Source organism: Syngnathus scovelli, chromosome 12 (assembly GCF_024217435.2).
Source record: "Syngnathus scovelli strain Florida chromosome 12, RoL_Ssco_1.2, whole genome shotgun sequence".
NCBI lineage: Eukaryota > Metazoa > Chordata > Actinopteri > Syngnathiformes > Syngnathidae > Syngnathus > Syngnathus scovelli.
The window spans coordinates 1,498,880-1,514,832 of NC_090858.1; the positions used below are offsets into that span (position 1 = coordinate 1,498,880).

Consider the following 15,953-nt stretch of genomic DNA (forward strand, 5'->3'; position numbering starts at 1 on the left):
CATCCATCTGCGTTACGTGTGCATGTGCTTGAATGGCCGCATATTAGATAATGACAGAATGATATATAGTAGTTGCTCTTTCCATTCCGCACATATGCTTCTTTAAGTTAATTGCTCCTTGGGGTGACTGTCATGCAGGCTTCTCAATGCTAACTCGTGCATGTGGGACAGAGAGGGGAAGAAAAAAAACACAAAAAAACAGTCATGTTGCAACATTGCTGCACCTCTTTGGATTTATACAAATGTCACTCGGCATATATCTTGGGAGGAGTCTTACGATTGGAATCGTTTTCAAGTTTATGGACAGTGGCTCCATTCAGATGAGGTTGTGTTTGACCTCAGAGGTTCTACAGTAAGTAGATTAAAAAAAAAAACTTTTAACTGATAACCAAATGGACCAAGCGACCTGATGGACAGACCGTTATGGATCTCTCAGGCCATACAGATCAAACCAGACGCTGCGCGACTACTTGACTACAGAGCGCGCTGCTATTACAGATGAGCCCGAGAGGTTGCTCTGTCCATTTCAAGAGGATTTTCTCATCAAATTGGATTACATTTGATAATGGTAAGGCATGGACACAGCTGCCATTTTCCTAATTTGATTCCCACCCCCAGAACAATGCCAATAAACTAGCCCTAAAAGAGCCAGACTTAGTCATTAGATCATTATCTGCTCTTGCCACAAGGCCTCCATCTTTAAAACGCCAGTAGCTAATTTGCTTATTTGTGCTTTATTTGGTTATTAGTGTTGGGGGACTCAGCCTCCAAGTGTCATGGAAGCATGTAATCAAACACATGATTCGATTACTTAAGAAAGTTGTTTTGGGCTGCTGGAACGGAGTAGAGACACTCTGAACCAATTCAATTATTTTAACAACACATGATAAAAGGAGGAAGCAAAAAATCTTGCAAACATTCGTTTGATAGTGTCAAGATGATTTTTAAATATCCCAATTAAATGTGCAACACTGTCGTTTTTGCATTCTCAGAAGTCACGACGCGATTAGCATTTGTCTCGCTGGTCACATGGTGGAGCACTCCGTGTCAAGTGTGTGTGCGCGCGTGTGTGTGTTTGAGTCTAAGGTTTCACTCGGATTGGCCGCACGCCTGCTCCGAAGCACCCCAAGCATGTTGCGATAGCGAGGTCGATGCCCTGCAGTCATTTCTTACCCGTAGACGTTTCATAGACGAGAGGAGCTTTCAAGCAGATCGTTAAAATGATTTATTAAAACCAAAATGTTGGATTTAAGCACAGATTTTTAGGTTTCATATTTTATTTTCCTTGAGCAATGACTACAGGGAGGATAAGCTCGAACCAAAAAAAATAAAGGACCTTAACTTATTTTAAGATTCTAACAATGGGTTTGGCGCACACCTGAACACAGAACACTAGCATGGCACATTTGGCATCAGTCATGCGTTCAGTCAGGCGTGTTGATGCGTGCGTGCCAGCTGAGGAGGGCAACATGAATAACGCATGCAGTCACCAAGCGATGGCTGGACAGATCAGAGAAGACAACGTAAACAAAAAATTGTTTCTAGTTCATTTGAGGGACGATGATGTGGCCTGAGCCTAGGGAGGAGAGCAAGCGGCCTGCCATGGGAGAATCCATCTGCCGGCTATATATACACACCTGTGATGTCAACACAGTGCTGTGGGTGGGAGTGGGAGTGGGAGAGGGATGATATGGCCGCTGGCTCATTTGTTCGTGTCCAACCTCAAATAGGAGGGCGGAGTAGGATGAGGGAATTGACAGAAATCTCAACAAACCATCTTAGCGAGCTACTTCCTGGTTCACGGTTGACACAGATTTTCTTTTACAATTTAAGTCAAATGGCCAAAACTCAAAACGACACTACTTTTTTGTTCATTATTCACATCTGGTGAATTTTTGAGACAATTCATCTTGCAGGTCAGCTTAAAGAAATCCTCCCATATGAACACGAGGCCGGCCGGCCGGCGCTATCTCCTTTTAGAATTCCCATTTTTAAACACGTATTGAGTTCATATTGCTCCTTCAAGAGGCGTCCCCATAACGAGAGCCGTGAACATAGTTAATATTAGGATTGCGCCAATTAGCAGCATACACAGGGGAGGGGAGGCAATAATGAGAAAGGAAAAGAGACCAACAGGGATGGAGAGAGACAGAGAGAGAGAGAGAGAGAGGTAAAACATGACACAGGGAGGGAGACAAAATAGGAACTGACAGCAGGAAATCTACAGGACGGGGTAACAGAGACCGGAGACGGATGAGGTCAAAATGTCCAAAAGGAGAGAGCGACACAATGACGGAGCGACGTTGACAGCGATAATTAAGCCAACAGAGCGAAAACCCAAAAGAATCTGCAATGGGGAAAATACAAAGCTGATTCAGAGAAAGAGCCTCATCCTCATCGGTAAATTTAGCTTTTAAGAGTGAGTGACTGACGGCCGGCCGGCCGGCCATGTGATCTAACAGGACTTGGCTTTAGTGCAGCTGTTCCTCTGGCTTTCGTCTGCATCGCTGGGGAAAACTCTATTCCAGTGTGGGCGGCTATTTATAGACTCACCCGAGGAGACAAGAAACGAGCAAATCTCATAACATGCTCCGTTCGCCCTGTTTGCTATTTTAATGGCGGTACAGTTACCCGCTCGGTGTCCCTGGGTTACAGGCCAACACTGGGTCACGGCGCAAAGGGACGAGGAGAGACGCAAATGCACACGCGCTCGGGTGGAAGGCTCAATCGGATAACGCCGTGTATGGAAACTGGAAAGGTTGTTTTCAACCTACAGACTAATCAATTGTCTGGATGTGGCAAAAGTTAGAAGACCCCTCTCGTCCGACAACCGGATTACCGTGGATTTTACCAGAACACCATAAACACGTTGAATGCCTTGGCGAGTCACTTTAATAATAGTATGCTCTCTTTTCACTAATACTACAAAAGCTCTTACTTTTCACTCAATCTAGTATCATAGCAACAGCACAATAACAGGAGCCATTCATGTCACGTGGAAGTGAAGGGTGAATTGTTGCCAGAGTCTAATGCACTTGGATATAAAATGGATCAAATAAAAAAAAAAAAAAGAATAAATAACTCTCAATCTGCCATTTATTTTCCAAACGAGTCAGTCTCATCCAGTTTGCTGTTAACATGACGCCTCAGGCAAATTTTTATTTGTACCGTTTCAAAAATGTAAGCAGTTTTAACACGTGCAAAAAGCTTAAGTGAATCAGGCCCATCCAATACCGTTCACAATCTGATTGTCGGTGTCATCCATACATAGCAAGTCTATCATACCAAAACTGAAAGGTTAGGGTTCTTCCGGTCTTATATTGGACCCATTTAGAGACCTTCAGGCCAGAGCGGGTTTGGATATTTTGTGGATGGTGAACTAAATAGATGACATCCGCCAGCAGAATCGTTTCAACTCTACCAATACACAAGAAGAGGAGGCCATTCTGTCTTCACAATAGCCGGACACTAAGTACACTTTAGCCCCATTCGCGAGGTTACTCCCGCCGCTGGACAGAACCAATCACGGCATCACAAAGGAAGCCTGCCGGCGGAGGATGTCAGTGATGCGCATTCTTTTATGACCCGCCACTAAAATAGAAGTCACTTTATTCCTCGACCAAAAGAAGTGATGCGCAAGAAAGAAAAATCTTGAATGTAGCATCTGGCTGAATTAAACCGCGGACTGCTCCTCTTCCATTGATACAATCTTTAAAGCTCCAGCGGCTCTGGGCTAAAAATAGGCCACGCTGTGAATTGTGGGGCATTAAAAAGGTCAGCCAGCGCTCGTCATCCATGACATCTTTGAATTTGATCATTTTAATGTCAGCAGAAAATAGATTGGAAGTAGCTTAAATGGGTGGGAGGACGTTTATAGGAAAAAACTCAATCTGACGTTAAAGATTGGCTAAAAGCCAGGAATGGATTTATGGAATCACCCAAAACGATTTACAAACAAACAAATGCAGAACAAAGACCAACACTGATGAAAAGATTCAAACATGCAGAAGGCTTTCCTCAAGCCAAAAACCTCTTAACGTTCGGCTTAGATGAAGGCGGATTCATCAAGTTGAGTTTTAAATCTGAGCGCGGACGGTAAATCTCAAACCGGGCGTTCGGAAACTTCATCCCGGATGAGAAGATCACAGAGGAACACACTAACTAATCAGTTGCAAGCTACAGAAGCGAGTTTTCCCAGCCCCGCACGATAACTTGCAGCTTCTCGAGCTGATTGTTGCTCTGCTTTGACTGCTTGTGACAGCACATGAAGAACTCATTCGGGTACAAATCTAACACGCCGGCAATTTATGGCCTCACGCAGGCAGGCAGGGAAAACAAATAATGGAGCAAATAATTACATGCAGACGGAGGCGTGCAGTTTTAACGAATGACTAGGCAGGGAGAAAACCAAAGACAAAGATTATTCACGGGAAATCATCCCATTGACAAAAACAAATAAATAACATCCGTTTGTGTCCGAAGTAATAAATTGTAGGACGCGTTTGTCTTTGTCCCAGTGAATGCGATTCCATCACAGAGAGACACAAAGAGCTGAGATACGACGCTCGAAGGAATACAATAAGTCTCACCATCCTTGAATGATATTCCAATATGAATGTTGCAATAACATTTAAAATGTTGATGATCTTTTACCAAACAAATCAGCTGCAGAATGAGGGAATATTGAGTGCCACACTAAAGCTTTTTAAATTGTCAGCAGCACCCACGAAGCAGCCATCTGTTCCATACCACCTTGAAGGTTGAATGTTTTCCACGGTCCAACACAATAACCGCTTTCATCCCGTCAAGGTCGCCGGACAATTTTCCGAAGTGTGGCGTGTCCGCGTGGGAGTAAATGTACAGCATAGATGTGTGTGAGTGTGCATGTGTTTGCGTGACTGCTTTCTATTGCGTCAAAATCACTTAGACGAGGGATGAATCAGAATGTTGGGCCTGAAAAGTGTGATGGCTGATGGAAAAACAGAACAAACTCCATCAATCATCTGTCCTTCAAGCTTGCGTGCTTTTAAAGAATGTTCCAGAAACTTGATGCAATGTCCCAGAAACTTGATGCAATCTTTCTTTCTTTCTTTCTTTCTTTCTTTCTTTCTTTCTTTCTTTCTTTCTTTCTTTCTTTCTTTCTTTCTTTCTTTCTTTCTTTCTTTCTTTCTATTAATTTTTTTATTGGAATAGAGCCAATGATCCGATTTTTTTAAAAAACTACATTTCCATATCATGTCTATTTTTCTGATTGGGAAACTATTTTCAGAAGCATAGGCCTGCTTTGAATGCCCTTCATGATTTTTTCATAATATTTAATTGGATGTTTCCTCCCCCAAGGTAGTTTTAAAGGCTCTGTAAAAAGGTCTTAGGGGAACTAAAATTAGAAACCTCAATTCTTAAAAGGTCCTTAAAAGGTTTCTTCTTCCTCCTCCAGTGGATTTGAAAAAGCAAAACAAGTCAAGTGCTGTCTCCACGCTGAACCCGACCGACCGATCAGCCTGGCACCCACCCACCCACCTCTAATGAGCTTCCCTCCTAAACGCAGCTTTTCTCACACTCAAGCGGGCCGAGAGCAAACACGTTACGGGCGGACAGGAGGCGTCGGGTGCTTTTCGAGCCGAGGTCGGAGCTTTTTGGCCTAATTGGCTCCATGCTGTCAAACCTGCGTAAATCAATGAGGCCGCTTAACAGTTCGAAAGAGCAGCAACATCTTTTGTGGCGACACAAGCAACTCGCTTGAAGGGAAAATGTTTGACTTTGTTTGTGACATTTAGCACGGGTGGTGTTACTGGACTTTAATGAAGTCAAGACTATGCGTGCTTATAGAAAAAAATAAAGAATGACTTTCTTGTACAACAAAATGAAGGTATTCTACCAGAGGGGGCTGCTACCAGGCACCACTGAGAGCAATTCAGGGTTCAGTGTCCTGCTCAAGAACACTGACACCAGGGATATAATATATAACATATTCTCCAAACTATTGGAAAACATTCTCAAATTGTGGCCTTGGCTATGTTAGATGCGTAATTCATGGTCCAAAAAAAGTGTTTACTTGTTTTGTAAATGTTACGAGAAAAAAAAAAATAAAAAATGTTTCCGAGACCTGTCCTTGATTTGAGAGCAGCTGAGAGGCTAACAAGCGCAAATGAAAATGACTGCGGGCTTGTTACATCATTTTACATTTGAATCTCACGCCTCCCACAGGGGAAAAGAAATCATGCACAATTTGCACGCTTTTCTGGCCGCAGTTAGAAAACAGGGACACTAGGGGAATCAATGAATCCTTTTTTTTTTATTATTTTTGCTATCCCCAATTGTCTCCGATGGCTGAGGTTTCTTCAACGGTGACCCCGTGCACAGGGAGCAGCGTGACCTCAGCTAACAAGCTCCATTAAGACGAGCTGGAGCAGACAGCCAGTGCGTGTGCCCGTTGAAGCCTACAGAGAATCAGCGTGTTTATGCGGCACGCCGGCGCGACTAAGCAATCTGCCCGTATTTATAGGATAGGTCATCGCCTTTGAAGGAACACTGGGTCGTGAGGCGGCGGCGGCGGCGGCGGGCGCAGCGTTGAGGCTTCGTGTGATGCGGAGAGGAAACAAAGCTGCCGGCGAGGTTTGCGGCGTCCTCTGTTCATCTCTGATTAACGCCTCGCAAATCAAAGGCTTTAAGCGGCTAAAATGAATAAATAAATAAAGCAGGGAAGCGTCAAGGATGAGGAGGGATCGGCTTGATACTTTAAAAGCATGTTTATTTATGCTCTGGCGGGCAAACAGTGGATTGTATAAAATTGATGGGTTGGTGGGGGTGACCAAAAAAAAAAAATACATTGCAATTAGTGGAAAGTGTACTGAGTGGGGGGTCGTCTTATGCAAATGACTTTGCTAACTGCCAGATCGGTGCATTTAATTTAGGCCGAATGAGTTGGCTGCCTAAACGGGCTGCAGCGGTATATGATATGTAAAGCTAATCTGAAATAAATAGAAAGTTTGGTGGAGTTCCATGAATTATATTGAACGATAAATAGCAACGATGACATTTGGTGGAATGTGAATTAATTGAGCTGGCCAAGTTGTAAATGTAGCCATAAAAGCCCAACTCTAGAGCAACGGTTTTTAATGCTGCAATGAGGTTATATTTGCTGGTTAACCATTAATCATTCATCACCTATTCAGAAACATGTTAATCTGAATTAAATGACAAGAGCTTCAATCCGAGCCTCAGAATTCACTTTTTTTTATATCTGCAGGCGTTACACTTCTGGTTTGTTTACAATGAACTGAATGTAGACTTTTCCTATCATTTATTTTAGCAAAACAATTTGATTTAAAATAGAGGTCAACGAGGTTGCTGCCTAAACGGGCAGCAGAAGTAATAAACAAGAAGTAAAAGTACATTCCGAAAGTGTATAACTAAATACACTAAAACTAAAACTAATCTTAACTGAAAAAAGAGACATGTAAAACTATTTTCAGATTGAGGGGGGAAAAAAAAAATCCATAATATGGCAGAGACCTCCAATTGGTGGAAAGTGATTCTACAAGTTCCAGCACGTCCACAAAACTGTAAAGTGTGCAGTTTTTAACTGCTGGATTGGCTGTCACTACATGGGCTGCCTTTGCATGAATGACTTTCCGAGTTGGCAGCTATCAGCACGGGCTGCATTCAATTCAGGTTGAATGGGTTCGCTGACTAAATGGGCTGCAGGAGGCATCAAAATGGCAAGAAAATGTACATGACATTTAGTGCTTACAACATGTACATAAAGCCAGTCTCAAGTACAGAGGAAAGGTTCTCTTACAGTGCAACTCACCTCCAAATTGATTTGCCAAGCGTTTGGCTCTGATACGACATCATCGTTTGCTGCAAATCATTTGACCAAATTCTAGCTCGCGCGGGCTTTCACACCGAGGGGAAAATAAGCGGCCCCCTTCTGCATTTCCGTCCAACAGTGTGAAGTTAGCGAGGGTGACGCAAGGACGAAATGTCTTTATTTGCATGCGAGAGGGATTTGTTTTATGAAATCGCATTGTGGAAGCAGACAACAAAGTTTGTGTAAATGTGCGTGCGCGCGTACAAACGCATGAACGAGCGAGAGATTAACCGCTAGAACAAAGCCATTCACATCATCTCTTACTGTCCTTGCGGATGACAGCGGCGGTGATGTACCGACGGCCTCGCTCGGTATGAGTACACAGACCCGGGCGATCATCTGGGCGACTCAACATGGACGCTAAAGATTTAATGGTGGGGGTTCATCACAGCCAAGATAAGCAACCTTCCGGCTTCATCCTAAGACCTTGCATTAGTAATCCACTCATCTGGATGCATTATGCCTGTTGCAGCAAAGAAAGAGCCTGATGGTGAGCTCCTCTTTGGTGAGAAAATCCACAATGCTAATCCCTGACATCAGTGTACTTTATTTAACAGCGCGTAGTCAGCCAGGAGGTTGGCCGCAACAACTGTTTCCTCGCGTCTTCCGCCACGTAGCCGATAGATAGCCAGCCGCTGATCGATAGGGGCCTAAGTGCTTTTTAGCGCTCTGCATCGTGCTTCTTTGTGAAAATAAAAGGCGGCGGGGCATGAGGGACGGCTCTAAAGGGAATGAATTCTTACGCGAGGATGGGGGCAAGCCTGCGCAATCATTTCAAGTGGCAGATTGATATTGTACCGAGCCAATTCATACTATTTGAATGTGAACAGAATGGCACCCTCCTCTATTTTTGTGATCATTTAAATAGGAGATCTCAGTGATTGAAACATCTGTAAATAAAAAAAATAAATAAAATAGAAAAAGGCCTGTGACAAGTCCCTCAAAATAAAACAGCGTGCGCATGCAGGGGTGAGCCGATGACGGACAAGCGTCGTTCTCATAAGAGCAGTCCATCGCTCACTGCTTGTCGCCTAGCAACAGAGACCTGGCGGGCAGACGGTAGGTGTGTGAGACAGAGCGTGTGGGAGAGGAGGCTTGGAGGAGGGGTGTGTGTGTATGTGTGTGGTGGTTGGCAAAGGGGGTACTGAAGCTGAGCAACAGGGAGGCCTGAGATGCGGTCAGTGTCGATGCAGTGATGTGCAAAAACGATTTCGTGTAAGGTGTCAAATTCCCTTAAATAATAAACATCATGTCCCAGTTAATCGTCAAGGCGCTCAGAACAAAATAAAGCTTCCCTTTTCCCAACAGAATAAAAACAACCAAAATTATCATGTAGTCAGACATTAAACCTGCAGAGACCATTCGGACAATATAGTCACCAAAACAGCAGCACAGTCCCTCAACATGTCAAGACTTATTGCATGAGACGCGAACTCATTAAGATATGGTAGATGACTTCAAGTCAAGTGAACTGATGATTTTCACCAAGATCGCTGGTATCGTGATGGCGACAGTCACGTTCCGCTTTGTTTTGAAGATGAGAAAGCCCTCGCTGCCTCAGGGCAGGAAAAATAAGTATTCATGCCTCCAGCCACAAGTTCCATACAAAGGAAAATCAAGATTTTGAGAGCCTCACATGCAAACGAGGCCCCAGAGCAGGCATAGTCTATCGAGTAAAGAGGTTATCGTGTGTGTGTGCGTGCGTGTTACAGCAAATAAAACTCGACGATGCTTGTGCCGCCGTTGCTTAAAAGGTTCTGAAACCACGACGACCGATGCTAACCATTAGCATGGAGCTCTAAAAATAGTGTCACTCGTATCGCAAAGCATTGCTATATTGATAGTTTGTAATTATAGTACGAGAACCATTCCAGTGTGCTCTCTTTTTTACCGAACAATTCTGGACCGCATGAAAAGCCTTTATCCTAATAAAGAAAAATGATTTTCATTCATCATCCCGAAGCAATGGTCAGCACTCTTCTAACGCTATGCTGCTAAATGTTGGGCTCCTTGTAAACGACTTCTGTGAATTTGATAACAAGCGCATTTCTCCATCACACACTCGTTTCACGCCTTAATGCCTCCCGACCGACCGCATTATGACCCAAAGGCACGGCCGCGTTTTCAATGTCAATAAGAGCTCATATTTTTTTTGCTCAAAGCGCAGCAAATGTCAAGGTTAGATGATTCTAATCTTTCATTTCCATATTAAAAAGGTGCCGCGGTAGGCCGAGGAAGGGCGTTCTAATAATGCAAGTGCTAAAATACCAAAATACTGTCACGTTATATTTAGCCGGGAGGAGGGTGAAAAATACTCCCAAGTGCAACCTTGGTGTACGCTCAATCCTCCTTCCGGGTGTGGGCTTGACGAGACACTTTTGATTCTATTGCAGACACGTCTCAAGAAAATGTCACAGAGGGCCGACCGAGTCGGCTTTAATAGCGTCCGGCTCCACGGTAGCCCGAGCGGCGGCCACGGAGGCGTCACATGCTTCGGGCGCCGCGTCATTCATCTCCCACTATGTGTGTGACTCTGCTGAGCCCTTAAACTCGCCGTCAGTCAAAACGTTCGCATGTGGCCTGACCTGCATGCGCACGAGCTCTGCCACCAAACGATAGTGCGCCGCCTCGTCACTTACAATACAAGAGCAGAAAAGTGGCTAACGCCAAACCGTTGGACCACTTTTGCATTCTGCTACTTCTGAAATGATGTTATTCAACTGAATTTTCACAGCCACCAAAGGTCACAAAAAATACTTATAATAATAATACAATTAGCATTTTACATGTCGCCCAAAGCGCCTGTTTCGGAAGAATCAAGTAACAACGCAACGCAGCTGTGGGGCAATAAATTTAGAGAAAAAAAAAATAGCTTAACAGGACTGGGGAGTGACTTGCTGATGGAAAATATCCAAGCGGCCATAATGGACTCCAGTGACAGCACTCTAATTCAATCACGTGTGGTCGCAGTTGCAACTAAGCCGCCTGCAAATACCCCCCCCGTCTATTTTAAACTGCGCTCAACAATGACACACCGAGGAGGCTCCAGTATGCCTGAAAAAACATTACGCAAAAGGAAAGAAACCGTACACCTCAGCCTCTCCTCGGCTAGCGCGTGGACGTGCGCGTATTTGCAGAGGGGGCGCCATACGTGCCCCTGCACAGCTCGGGCGCCATTAAACGAGCAGCCACTACTGTAAAGGTGCGACAGTACACAAGTACACGTGTCTCGTGAATTTGGTTTGCTGTCAAAACATTGTGATATCAATCATGAATTACATTTCGGAGGCTTCTATTTCATTGACGTGAACAAATTTGTCTTTTGTCGTCCATTCTGTAAGCCACTGATGTTAGCATAGCATTTTTAGCACCTGGCAATGTAAACAATTAATTAGAAAATAAGATAAAGACTAGTTTCTGTGTTGAGCAATACCAGACGTGTTTAAATTGAAATCGAAAAACAAGGATGCATCGATTTGCAGATTTGCGTTGGCTGTCGTGTACTTCATTAGTCGCACCTCGTGTCGGTGCGCCTCAATTTGTATTGAAAGAAAGCCCAATGGTGCGCACCCACCAAGACTGTTCAATTTTCATTCTAATCAGAGCGAACTGGTGGCCTACAGCTGTTATTTACTATTAAAGGCCAGATTTTGTCGGAAAGTTCCGTGAGAGGGCGCCGAAGCTCGTTCCCAGAAATCCTGGCTTTATTTAGATGATTTCTTTATCATGTCAATGCCCCAAGAAACTTAAAAAGTCAGAAGAAGTGAGAAGAAGAAACTCTTGTTAAGACACAACATGCACTTTCCTATTGATCCCAACACGATTTACACATTTGTATATTCATACAAGTGGTGTGGAGAGAGTAGGCTCAAGAATAAAAAAATACAATGTTCTCTGCGAGGGAAGAAATTTAAACATTTTAGACTGCTTGAGGGATTTTTCATGATTGATTCATGACTCTAAGGGCAAAGAATGCCGCCTGCCATCAATAATTCAGCCACAGTATCTGTGTCCGCAACACAAATGAACAACACGCTGCTTCCTCCATTATTCATGGGGGATTCCACCTGTAGCCCTGCACGCTTGCATTATACGCTATGCCTGCCACAAGAACAGGCTACAGATCTGCCGCTCATTATGGACGGATGTGCGGCCACGGCTACATGGATAGACAGCATGACGTTCTATGCAGCTGAAACCTGCAGTATTGCACACAGTCAATTTTTTTTTAATTAAAGGAAGAAATTTGTCACCAAACCAGATTTTTTTTTTTAAATGCTATAAACTCACTCATGTCAAGGGGAAACAAATAATTTTATGAAAATATATTATTGAACGATTACTTTTCAATTTAATATTAAATTCACAAATGTAATAATAATTTGTTATAGTATTAAAGTGCAACTGTTACTTTCAGTGGGTCACACAAAACACCGCGTGCTCCTGAGCACTGGCAAGCTGGAGGTCCGGCAGCCTTCCAGGAGGTAAACGCCAGGTCGAACTTTATGACCGAGACACAGAGACAGTGCTGGGGGCGGAGCAACCACGGGTTTTCACGGGGGAAGGCATCCACCATATACACTGTGAGTGCACAAAAACAACAGGGGTGAAGCTGGCCATGAGGCAGCAATAAATCACATTTTGCATTGCAATCTCCTGCGCATCAGGCATGGGGTTATCCTGCCCACTGGCTGACCACTGCTGTGCTCTCCATAACACACACACACAAACATACACACTCACGCGCAATCCACAAGCAGCAGTAGGAAGAATGTTTGGGCTAATTATATGTCATTGCGTGCAAAAAAAAAAAAAAAAAAAGCAAGGCTGCAGAGGAGTAAATGATTTCTTTCTCTGTGTTATTTGGGATGGGTGATGGGTGCAGTGGCTAGACTCGAATGGCTAACAGCTAAACACAATTTTAAAAAAAAAGCAGCCCTAGCTGGAGTTGTCACATGAGAACATGCAGACAGGTCCATTTCTCCCACGACCTTCGCCACCTTTGCTCTCGACCCCCCCCAGTGGAAACAGGTGAAAGTCACGGTTTTCCATTTCTGATGCGACCAGCAGAGGCGCATCCTTAAGGGAAACCATGATACACAAGACATAAAGTGAAAAGATACGCAAGAAGAAGATCCGAGATAGCAGTGACAGTGGCGGATCGCGTCTAAATGAGCTTATCGGGTATCGGGGTTAGCGATCAACGTAGTGACCTAGATTCCGAGTAGAATGCGCAACAGTGCTGAGGTTCAAAGGTCAGGTCAGCTCCAGCTTGAAGCTTATGTTCCATGCTCCATACATTTAAAGGGAGCGTTTGTAATGCGAGGTATTTTTGCAACCGTGTTGGTTCCGTTGGAGCACAAGGAATGAACTGGGTCCGCTGGGTTGTCGGCACAAGTCAAGCGTTCGCACTCTGAGACCCGTCAGGTATTGACCCGGAAGGTACATTTTAGTCAGACGAGAATTAAACAAGCATTGAGTCTGCGCGTCAAAACAAGCGTTTGGAATTAACAAAGCCTGACGTCGCTGTCATCGGGGTGAGCATCCAAACATCAACTTCTTTGCTTGTCAAATGGCGCGTGGCTAAGTCTGTTAGCGCCACTCGGCACACCTGAACAACGAGGAGGACCAGGGCAGACAAGAAAGCGATGTCGGCGCGCCTCGGAATGTTAAAGCCTCTTTTGTATCGGTGGTGGGATGGGATGGGAGGGGAAGAATGGGGGGGCTGTTTTTCCTCAAACCCACGCCCCCACCTACTGACACAACGGTTGACTGGCTGTTTGTGCACATGTGCCAACCCACTCCTGCCCGCTTGTCACATTTTTTACAAGCGCGGCTGCCAACAAAAATGGTCTCTATTGGAAATCCGTCTGCCGTGTCGTACTCCCGAGATGCTTGGCACTTCACAAACAAATGACTGTCTTTGTCACTTGCTTTGTTTTTTTACATATCGCCACTCTGCAACAAAAGGCATTCATCTCACGAGTAATGATTGTTTTTGAATGAAACACGAGGGATATTCTCATTATTTTTTGGGGATGAAAAATAGTTCTGGTTTTGCATGATCATGTTTATAGTCGATGTCATAAAAGTTGTGAAACTTTTGACAATATACTTTTTTTCATGTTCTATTTTTATGATGAAATAACAGGTCACAAATAAATTTGAATAATCTAATGATATAAATAATAATGTGAAGTTACTCAATTTGTTTCAACTTTAAAATTATATGACTAGCCATAATGATGATAGTAACGAATATATATTTAGAATTTTTTTTAACTAAATCTAACATGCAGTATGCTGTTAAATTCCAAAGTGCAATTAACTGTTTTTAATCAGTGTCGATTTTAAGATGACATTAAATGAAAATCAATCAGTAGACTACAATCACTTCACGTCAGATGAATGGCTGTCAAAGAATCCATTATGCATTGTGGTCTGTCTTGCTTTTCCATTACATATTAATACCCGCTCACTGGCCACATTATTAGGCACATCGGCAGACTTAAACGGCATTTAAAACCAGAGCCACATGAAACATTCTGCCTTTGCAAAGCTAATAATGCTTGCCGCAGACCACATGTGCTACTTTCAAGTAAGAGACAACACACAAGCACCATCGCCCCCTTTTTACCTCGGTGTTTGCTCAAACAATCAACTAAAAGGTTCAAACAAAGAGACAAGATGACATTCAAGCACTTTATCATACTAAACAGCAGCCAGAGAGCCACTCTCGTCTACTTTAGTCGTCCCCGCCGGCGCTCTCCGTGGTGCTGAACAGCCTTGGCTTGCGCAGAATAGCCTGCCGTTCTGTTTAATACAAGCTTCCAAATCAGGGAATTGTGCCTGCGCAAGTGTGGCCAATGGATTCCACCTCTCACACCGCCAGTCTGAATATTACAACTAATCCCCGCCGCAGCCCCAGCACATAATAATCATTGCATTTGGACAGGTCGACTTACAGCATTCCTTTAAGATAAGGCTCACTATTTTTGCATACATTCACAAACCGAGTACCTTGCTTCATTTGACACAACTGGGATGCACAGGTGGTCAAAATGATGCTCGAGACTTTTTCAAAAGTCTGTTCGCGTAGAGACGCTCAGCGCTCACAACATTAGGGACAATTGCACAATTGACAAGAGCTGTGTAAACAAACTGGAAAATGAAATCAACTGGAAGATATTATTGATGCCGGATAATAACGGCGGTAAATTGTACGCTTGTCAAAATGTGTCAAGAGATGAAGTAAGCAATGAAAGACGACGTGCGCGTCAGTTGCACATTATCCGCCGATGATGCATCATCTCGCACGTCGACGTCTACACATGCCGCCGTTCGAACCGCGTCCTTTTAGCGCACCTCGCCACGCTCTCAGATCGGGCCTCCTCGCTCACTTCCTGCCTTCAAGGATTTTTAAAGGGTAAAGAAAAAAAAAACTAAACGCCGGCTTCAACCTGAGCGAGACGGTAGCTTCCGCATCAAACGAGGCTGTAATTGGCGGCGGGGCTTACTCGTGCTGTGCAGGCAGACTGGAAAATGTCAGACCAATGTGTAGACGGCCAACTAAGTTTGTCTGAGCGGTGTTCAGCGAGCGAGACGCTGTTCGCTGCTCGTAAAAACATCCCACTGTCCTTGTTATCTGCCACGCGAGACATTCGCTGAATGGATGCTGGTCGTTTTGTTCTAGTGCAAAGATCCGTCTTCCTGTGACAATATTCCACTTTAGGAATTTAACTGGGGTTGAATTTTGGTTTTGGCAGGGAGGATCAGAGAAAGGCGGGCAAGCTGTTTCTGCTGAACATAAACCATCATATTTTGATGACGACCTTGGCTGAGATAAACCATAAGCAAAGTCATGACCCTGTTGATTTTATAACAGGCATTTTTATATCAAGTAAAAAAGATTCCCATGACTAGACAAAACGTGGTGTTCTAATCCCTGCGAGAAGTTGAAATCCAGAACAGCACAGCTGACATTATTATTATTAGCCTATTAAAATAATAGCAGTTATTCTTAGACAGGGCACAGCACATGGCTGGCACGCTGAGGAAAAACAAGCTGCCGTCGGCCCGC

General features: G+C 44.0%; 1 protein-coding gene across 33 annotated transcripts in view; it reads right to left on the bottom strand.

Annotated features, from left to right (window-relative positions):
- The window catches only part of kcnma1a (potassium large conductance calcium-activated channel, subfamily M, alpha member 1a), a 98,989-nt gene that overhangs the window by 76,061 nt on the left and 6,975 nt on the right, over nucleotides 1-15,953 (bottom strand). The window lies entirely within an intron of this gene.